Genomic DNA, 9647 nt, shown 5'->3' on the forward strand with positions numbered 1-9647 from the left:
TTTACCAGGAACTTTATTTAGTTCCTGGTTCCTGCGGTGGAAACACACCAAGTACCAGGCCAAAGTCCCTAGTTCCTGGGTAAAGTTCCTGCGGTGGAAACGCTGCTTTAGTGTCACTTCTTTTAAGCTTCCTGGCTGGTTTGTTTAAAAGTAGTAGCTTTTTTCACCGTGTTTAAGCTAACACATATCTCAATATTTAAAGCTAATTAAAACTGCCAAAAGTGTTTCTGTGACGTTCCTTCCCATCTGTGAACTGCTGTGGAACCATTTCCCTATTTATAATGTCAATTTTGTCACTGTGAATGTGTCACACAGCAACACGGTTTAATCGGGACTGTGTTTTAATCTTCTGCTGAAGAAACGGGGAAAACCAGGAGCAACCTCACAAGTGTTTCCACTCGGTCAGAGAGTTGGAGGACTTCTGACAACATGTTCTGAAGAATGCTTGGACTTGGACTTATACTTGGACTTAAACATCGCTAACTACACCCTCAGTGAAGCCTTGTGCAATTCTGGATACTGCTCCAATAGACCTCCATCAGACTCTCCCGTCAAAAGTGCCTAAGGGGACTCTCTTGCTCAGATCTGTCTTGAAACTGCACATTAACAACATCAAGGACCTGAAGTATTCTGCAGAAGAAGTAGGTACATGTGCTGAACCCTGACCAGACAGACATTTGGGAGGGTTTTGAACACGAGGCATTTCAATAGGAGAGAGATTTAGGGAGTTACACATTTGTGTTGCTTTGGAAATTATCCTCCGTTCTCTTTTCATCAACTGTGTCCTTCACACAGTTTACAGCAGCTAGCTTTCCATCTACTGTCTGACTGCGGCTCTGAAGAGAAGCATTGAGACACTCAAGCTCTTCTGTCACTCCTAAAGCAAGGACAAGGCCAATCAAAACATTAACTTTTTGAAATCTATCGAACAAACCTTTTGCCCTGCAAGCTGACTCTGAATGACCACGTGCCATTTCCTCCAGAGCGAGTAACACTGGCTGATACTGTTTCAGCACAGCACAAATTCTTCTGGTGACGGAGACTTCATACAGGCCAACAAATTCCTCATGGACTATTGAATCATGATCTACATATCTTTGGCAGACTTATTCTTGTTCGTTTCCTGATAAATCTTGGTCACCATCCATGATGACACAAAACTGCAAGTTCGGAAGTGAATAGATTTTTATAGAATTCCTGAATAAATTGAGGATTTCATTCTGAATTTGCGGGCAAGAATAATCAGTTTTGAGGGACTACCATTTGCTCAGACTAGGGGCATCTTCTGACTCGTATTTTAGAAGCTGATGAAAGTTTCCTCTAAGAGATAAACCTTGTCTTGTCAGAAACTGCACAGCACTGATTATCTTCAGCATGCCTCTTCTTGCTGGGATGCCAGTACACTGGACAGATCAACATCTATTGGTCTTGATTCAGAGATGTGTGTTGTTATGGCCGTCTTGTGATATTCTGATCCTGCATGTGATGTAAACCTCTCTCTGGCTTTCTTCCAGTTCTTAAAGCCATGGATGATAAAGGTGGTTTCTGTATTTTTGGTAAGTTCTGATGTTTTGTTTTTAAAGGCTTTGTGGCAGTAGAAGCACAATGCCCCATCAATACCAGGCTCAAAATGAAGCCATGCTAATTCTTGGTACCAGTGAGTCCACGGTACCAAGTTCAGAGTTCTGTCCCGAGACACATGACACACAACTGTGTTTATAAACTATATACAGGAAAGATATTATGTATTTATATTAAAAATAAATATATGAAAAGAATGCGCCCATGTAAGTCGCTTTGGATAAAAGCGTCTGCTAAATGCATTAATTTAATTTTTAATTTTAATAGAGTTTATACAATGTAAAAAAAAACTACAACAGCAGCCAGGGTTTAAAAGCCACATCTGTTCTCTCCAGCCAAGTTTCTTTTTATTGTGACATCCTGATTCTGTGACTGCCCTGACAAACCTAGGCTGTCTGTTTCTAGCTCATTCTTGACAACACATAAATATGTAAAATTAGTGCAATAATGGAAGTGCAGCCCATAAATTAAGATCGTTCCTATCAGATCGTCAATGCAAGAATACTTTATTGCCAATTTTACATAATATAATTCAGACTTAAACATGCTGTTCAACATTATCTTTATTCTTATTTGAAGGGTTTTGACAACATACTTGTTAAGACAAAAGATGTTATAAAAGAGTTACGGAAAATACACAGAAAATAAGTAAACGTTTGTCCAAGTAGCTATTTGTACCTTATAATTTCCATAAAAATGAGCTAATTATACAACAAGAGCAATAGGCAGAGTTACTCAACATTGTGCAACAATTCAGATACCACATGCCAACTTAGGCTGCTTGACTTTTTCGTTTAAAAAAAGGAGGGAAGAGTTTTTTGAACCGCCGATTTGAGCTCATGGCGACCTCTGTGAATGTTGGATACAGCGTGGGACCACGGCGTGTGATGACGTGACAAGCGAGTGAACCGATTGGCATGAAAACATGTAAAGACATTGTGTAAAGACTATCTTGGCTCTTTGAATTTTTTTTTTTAGCAGTCGCTCTCCCTAATGCATTCATATGAATGTAATCTGTACTGTGCTACTTTATCTGTATCTGATTTAGAAAGAGCAGAATCTGTGAGAAATAAAACAACCCAAAGGCAAAATAACTGATTAAAATGAGCTGTTATAGGAGCAATAGCTGTGTGCGCAGCGCTGTGTCATGTGCCATAGCTGTGCACAAGGGGTTTTTCACAGCTCCAGATTTATTTATTCATTAATGACGTCATCAGCGACTAGTCAACTTCGACTCGACTTTCATCACATAAAAGTCGACTTTAAAAAAATCAGTAGTCGTTCAACCTCTAGTGTACAATGGGGCTAAAGTCACACCTTAAGAACAAGTGTGCTATTCACTGCCCCAAAATCAGTGCTTAATTTGTAAATTGCGAGGTCAAACCAAACAAAGCGGGGTAACGGATCCGGCATGTGATTACAGGAGGGAGAGGTAAGGGAGCACTCGCCCAATCACGGGCTGGACCAAGTGATTTTAAGAGTGTGCACCAGTTGCATTTAGTCTGTAAGCACACGAACAACATGGAACAACATGGAATTGCCATGCAATTTTAAAAGATCGATTTCCAGGACTAAAAATTTTGTAAAAAGTTGTGGAATTTTATTTTTCAAATTTCTGTGTAATAGAGTTATATTTAATCACTTCCTAAATTTCTGTGGGGGACTATGTGTAGCTATATCACATGGTTTTAATAATTCTCGCAGCTTTCAAGTTTTTAATGAGGGAAATTCCTGCATTTATTCAACATAACTTTGGTTTGAATAATAAAATAAATCAACACAAATTATTAGATTAAACCAGTCTTCGAATCCATAAACTCTCTTGCGCGGTTTTCATCGGCGCATTTTGTCTGTATAAAGCGACCTGCTGCATGCTGCACATTTCGATCGGGACAGCTTATAGAAATGTCAATTGACTAATCGGGCAATTGTTGCATTGTCACAAAAATGTATAATTTGCACACATTTTAAGTATTTTAAGCCATTTGGTACCCGCGCGCTCCACAGGCTGTTTTACAGTAGTTATGTGCCCTCACAGTCACATCTAAAGCTTGCACGTATAAAGGTGCCTCGCGAGTATAATCTAAAAAATGTTTTTCATAGTTTGTTAAGTTTAAGCAACCAAATACAAACAATATGATGTCTGATGGGTTTTGACAAATGGCACACTCTACTAAAATACAGGGGAAAAAGAAAGAAAATAAAAAAAATCAATAATTAAACAACATTGCGTCATCAGTGTTGGTGTTGTATCGGACATGTCCAATTAACATTGGGCTATATGAAAAACAACCTTAAATGGAGTTAACGAGGTCTTTGGACGGCGAATGAGGAGATCTGTGTTTTGTCCCCATCTGAGGACAGTGCAGTGCATTATATGCCGTTATACAACATTTATTGTTGTTATATGGGCACTTAGTTTTTTTTTTTTTGCACTGTTTAATACACTTGGCCAAAATCTCACGATATAAACGATAAAGCGCTTATTCACAGGATATTTAAAACTTACAAAAGTATATTGGCTAGATGGCAACTAAAAAAAAAAACCTACTCCTCCAGTCTTCAAGCAAACACAAACAATAGCCTTTACAGACATAGTGTTTGAGTAAAGAAAATGCTGTACTATTCAAACAGTTATTTGTTTACCCTTGCTTTGTGAATAAGCAGCTATCTGTCGCGTAGTGACGAGGTTTCACAAGAGCTTGAGGATCCAACGGCGTTATAAAGTTTTACTGACAAGCTCATTGAAATACTTATCATTCGTTAAATATTTGTAAAAACCAAATTTGTTAAAATAATAATGACGAATTATAATGGGGGATCCGCCAAAATGAGGTGCCGGATCGGATTTTGGAGGTGCCGGATCCGGCTGATTCAGCAACAAATTAAGCCCTGGCCAAAATGAGTATTTGCAGAAAAAAACATACAGGTTTATATTAAACATTAATGGAGCAACAGAATTATCTGGGCAGTCCACGTATTTGTGGATTATCAGCACGTCTTGACGCAACTTGTCTCATCAGTCCCCAGACGTTTGCAGACTGTTATAAAAAAAAAAAAAAAAAGAGGGGGTACCACACAGCCTTGTCCCAACTTTTTTGAGATGTGTTGATGCTATGAAATTTAAAATCAACTTATTTTGCCCTTAAATGGTGAATAATAACAGATAATGTTTTGACAGTATCAAGGTTGCGTCAGTTGAGGCTTGTATTATTAACTGACTTACATTTTAGACACATTATGGATAATTTTTCTCCATTTTGCTAAAGAAAATCGTTCTAAGCAAAGCCACGGCAGAACAGTTGGGCATCTCTGTGCAACGTTACGATTAATTTTTGAATGAGTCAATGGATTCAGTGAGCAATTTATAAAAATGCTTAATTGCTTAACTAAGCAAGTTACTTGCTTAATTAAGAAAGTGACTTGTCACCACCTACTGATGGTTTAATTTCACATTTAAACGTATCATTGCATTTTCCTAACATTTCATATTTGTATATCAAAAAAGTAACTGATGAAACTGCTTCAAAATATTTTACATTTTTGCCAAATGAAAAAAAAAGTTATTTCCCCCGGACAAGTGACTGATGGATTTACAAGATCGTGTCAAGATCATGTCAAAGCTTATTGTCGAGCCCTGCATATGCCTGCCCATACCATAACTCCACTGCCACCATGAGCCACTTGATCTACAACAATGACATCAACAAACTCCTCACCCACACGACCCCATACATGCTGTCTGCCATCTGCGCAGTACAATGAACATCTGGTTTCATGCGTGAAGAAAACACCTCTCCAAAGTGCCAGACACCATTGAATGTGAGCATTTGCCCACTCAAGTCGGTTACAATGACGAACTGTAGTCAGGTGGAGACCCCGATGAGGACGGCGAGCAGCTGATGAGATTCCCTGAGACAGTTTCTGACAGTTTGTGCAGAAATTCTTTGGTTTTGCAAACTAATATTATAATATAAACCTAATATTTGAGAATATTGACATTCTGGATTTAGGTTGCTTATGTAGCCTAGCTCACTAAAATAGGCTACCACTTTTAATTTCTTCAATGAAAAGTAAACCACCTTTTCTTTAGGATAATGTAACAGATAATTTCATATTATAATTCGTATTATAAAATATTATAAATTAATAATGAACTATTATAAAATCGCAATAATACTGCACACAATGTTTCAAATCGAAAATATGGTTTAATACTGTGTAGCTTAGAGTAAATATAAGCACAGGTTCATAGGCTTGACATTTATCCTGCTTGAATTTTGTTCTAAGAAACGCACGTAACTTCATAAGTACGCCTTCTAAATTTTCATCTGTTAATATTTAATATTTTAACTAGTGTTTTTCTTTTATTATCCACGAGGTGTGTTGTGAAAAAATGCTTTAATGAGTTTGTTTTGATAACTTAAGCACCACTCAGTGTTCAAAAGCTGCAAATGCACTTTACAGACGCAGCACAAGTGGCGCTCGCGGTAGAAAGCACACTCTGGTTGGCCACCTACTGTGTATATACATGTATGTATGTATGTTTTTATATAATTTTTTTTTCAATTATGGGAATTTTTCTTTCATCTGGGATGTTATTTGAGCTGTTTCTATCCTTGTATGTACATTTTTCAGTGTTATTTTGTAAATGTTAAAATATAGTACGTGGCCCCTTTAAGAGTTAGGTTCCGGTTGCTTTCCTTCAGTTCGTGGCAAGTGCAGCTGGGGGAAGGTGAGTTCTGCTGGAGCTCTCAATAAAAAGCTTTAAATTAGTTTGTTTCTTGTGACTAATGTATTTTGTTGTTAAAAATACAGTTTAATCTTATTGTAACACTAATAGAGGTTGGGTAACATGAAGTATGTATTTTCTTTTCGTGTTTATTAACCGTGTTGTTAAATTTTCTGTTTTGACTGGGAGGTCAATGTTGAAATTGTGGAGAAAGTCCACGGATTGACTTTTGTTTTCATAAATTTTACTTTTTATTAATTCAGAATTAAAAATTGGTCCGAAGAATCTTGTTGTCCGGTCTGGTTAAAATATAAACACAACGCAGAGAGAAGATACAGACCGGTCACACTAAGAAGATCTATGTGCTTTTTAAAAAGTGCATGTCAAATTCATGTGTATTTTTTCACAGGTATAATTCATAAGTTATTTAATGTATTGATGACAGATTTTCACGTGTTATATGTAATCGTCAGTGTTTTTTTCTCTCTTTTAATTACAGAACAGTCTCTGATTTTCATACCTCAACACTTTTATTTATGTGCGCCGGCTCATGTTTAAGAGTCACAGCAATTCATCTTTCAATCTCTTTCTCCCCAAGTCCAGCTTTCCATTTCATGATGACATCTAAATACACTGTATACACTTATTTCATTAATCATACTACTTTGACATACTATAAAAATCCAACTAATTAAAGTATCTTTACAGAAAGTATTACAGTGTCAAAATTTACATTTTTAATTTCAGTAAAAAGGAAAAGAAAAAGTTGTGAAAATGAGGAAAGGACTTGTAGAAGGTCAAGACAATCTGTAGCTTTATGAAGTAGATGTAAAATTGATCTCATAGTAAGTCACCTAATCTTAAAAAAAATGATACTGGTCTTGATATAAAATCAGTAAAGAGAAAGTTGAATACTTTTATCTTTATTCTCTGTTTTAAGTTGGCACCCACCATTTTCTTTCTAAATGCCAAGGTGTTCCTCAAGGTCCTCTGATTCCTCCTTGCACTGAGCTGTCTTGAGGTCCAGGATATCTTCCTCCTTCCTCCTGGTTCCTCCGAAAGTAGTTTACCTCTGCAGTGTTTCTACAATAAAAGGGTTTCTTTAAATAACTGAAGGGTTGAAAAGAGGTAACTCTCATTTTAAATATGAACAGAATCATTTACCAACAACAAAATAAATAGATTAACCTAAGGAGTAGAGGAAGGGGTCCTGGCAACCACGGGACCTGACAAGATTTCTTGCGACGCGAGATTAAATTCCCAAATAAAAAGCAGCAGTAGTTTTAAATTTGGTGTAATTTGAATGAGCGGTTGGTCTAACAATATCTTTTCCCGATGTCCTTTCAGAGCAACATATCTGTGCTTTATTCTTGTTGATCACTTAATATTGAGCAGAATCAGGATGGAGCAAAGTGTGGATGCGCTGTCCTCGAAGGACGTCCTATAATAATTGACAGATGTCATATTTATTTCTTTTCTGTGACACTTTTCTCACCAATTAAGTATTTTGACAAGACGAATAAAAATAGCTAACTGGCTATATTTGGACAAACATTTTATTTTATTTTTTCTCTGCTCTTTTGTGTTGACAGCAAAATGTTAAAGGAATTGTACCATGACAAGATTAACACAAAAACTACCAAGGCAGTCATTTTGACCGTTTTAAAGATTTGCAATGTAATAACTTTGTTGAAATAAAACCGATATAACTACGGTTCCATGACTTTTATTAAATTAATGTAAATTTTATTTTAACATTGTTATTTTATTAAAATTACAAAACACAAAAGAGTTCTGAGTATTTCTACCTCGAATGGCCATAGCGGTCAATTTGACCGCACATATTACAGGCGTTGTATCTCCTCAGCGCTTTTTCCCGCCGTTAAAGATGTGCGTAGCTGTTGCCTAGCAACCTTTCTCTGGCAGTTTTGTATGCTTTTGCTAAGCTAAAACTTAGCTTTACCGTCAAAATGGCAACAAGAAAGAAAATGACTGTCACTGAGGTTTTATCCTTGCTTGAGAACATTGATGATGCAGAGTCTGATGGAGGAGCAGAGAGCGATGTCTCTTGACAGTTCGTCTGACACTGATTCTGAGAGTGCTTCAGAGATAATTCTGGTTCGTAAAAAAAAAGGAGAGTGGACACTTCAAATTTGACAACTGTCATTTCATCTGCTACTTTGGGTATGTTATTGATACTATCCTGGCTGTTATCAATAATTACCCACTTCAATATTATAATAAGATAGCCTCTAACAACAACAACAACATTATTATTATTATTATTATTATTATGCTAGCCCTGATGAAACTGATATTTCATGAAATAAACAAACTAATTAGGCTATAATTTTTTGGCGACAGTGCAAAATCCTGAATTATCAGCTGTGCCTGCTGAGCCAACCACAAGAGCACCTAGCCCGCCACTGGACGACGAAGCTATCTTACTAAATCCACCTTCAGCAGAGATCCAAACAGCGAAAGACGGTACTGTGTGGACTGTTATACAGTGCAGTGAAAACAGGGGACGGTTACAAAGCCAGAATGTCATGACAGAAGCTGCAGGACCCACACCATATGCAAAGCGCAACACTGAAGATGCCCTCACCGCATTTCTCTGTTTGGTTGATGATGGCATGTTGAAGCATATCAGGGACTGCACCATTGCTGAAGCACACAGAGTAGAGGAGGACAGCTCATGGGATATAACAGTCGATGAGCTAAAGGCTTTCATTGCCCTCATCTACATTCATGGTGCGCAAGGTGGAAAAGGCATGGACCTGGCGAGCTTTTGGTCAGCTGACTGGGGTTATGCATTTTTCAAGGAGACCATGTCCCGAAATAGATTTCAGGAAATCATGCGATTCCTGCGTTTTGATAAAAAGGAGACCAGACGCACACGGCTGCAAGAGAACAAGTTTGCCCTGGTGGCCGAGGTTTGGGTAAAATTTTTTCAGAACAGCATCGCTTGCTACAAACCCGGCGCCGATATAACTGTTGATGAGCAGCTCTTCCCAACAAAAGCAAGTTGTAGCTTTATCCAGTATATAACAAGCAAACCCGATAAATTTGGTATAAAGTTCTGGCTAGCTGCTGACGTCGATACCAAATATATGCTGAATGGTGCGCCATATCTCGGCAAAGACGAGACACGGAGACCAGGTCAGCGACTTGGAGACAGTGTGGTTCGAACTTCCCTCGAACTGGCCAAGACACTACAGGCCAAAAAAACCAGCCTCGTTGGCACAATAAATAAGAGCAGACGAGAGCTGCCCCCATGCACTTTTCCATGCACTTTTCACTTTTCCCAGCACTTTTCACCACAAAAGTGCTG

This window comes from Carassius gibelio, chromosome B4, assembly GCF_023724105.1.
Source record: "Carassius gibelio isolate Cgi1373 ecotype wild population from Czech Republic chromosome B4, carGib1.2-hapl.c, whole genome shotgun sequence".
Taxonomy (NCBI): Eukaryota; Metazoa; Chordata; class Actinopteri; order Cypriniformes; family Cyprinidae; genus Carassius; species Carassius gibelio.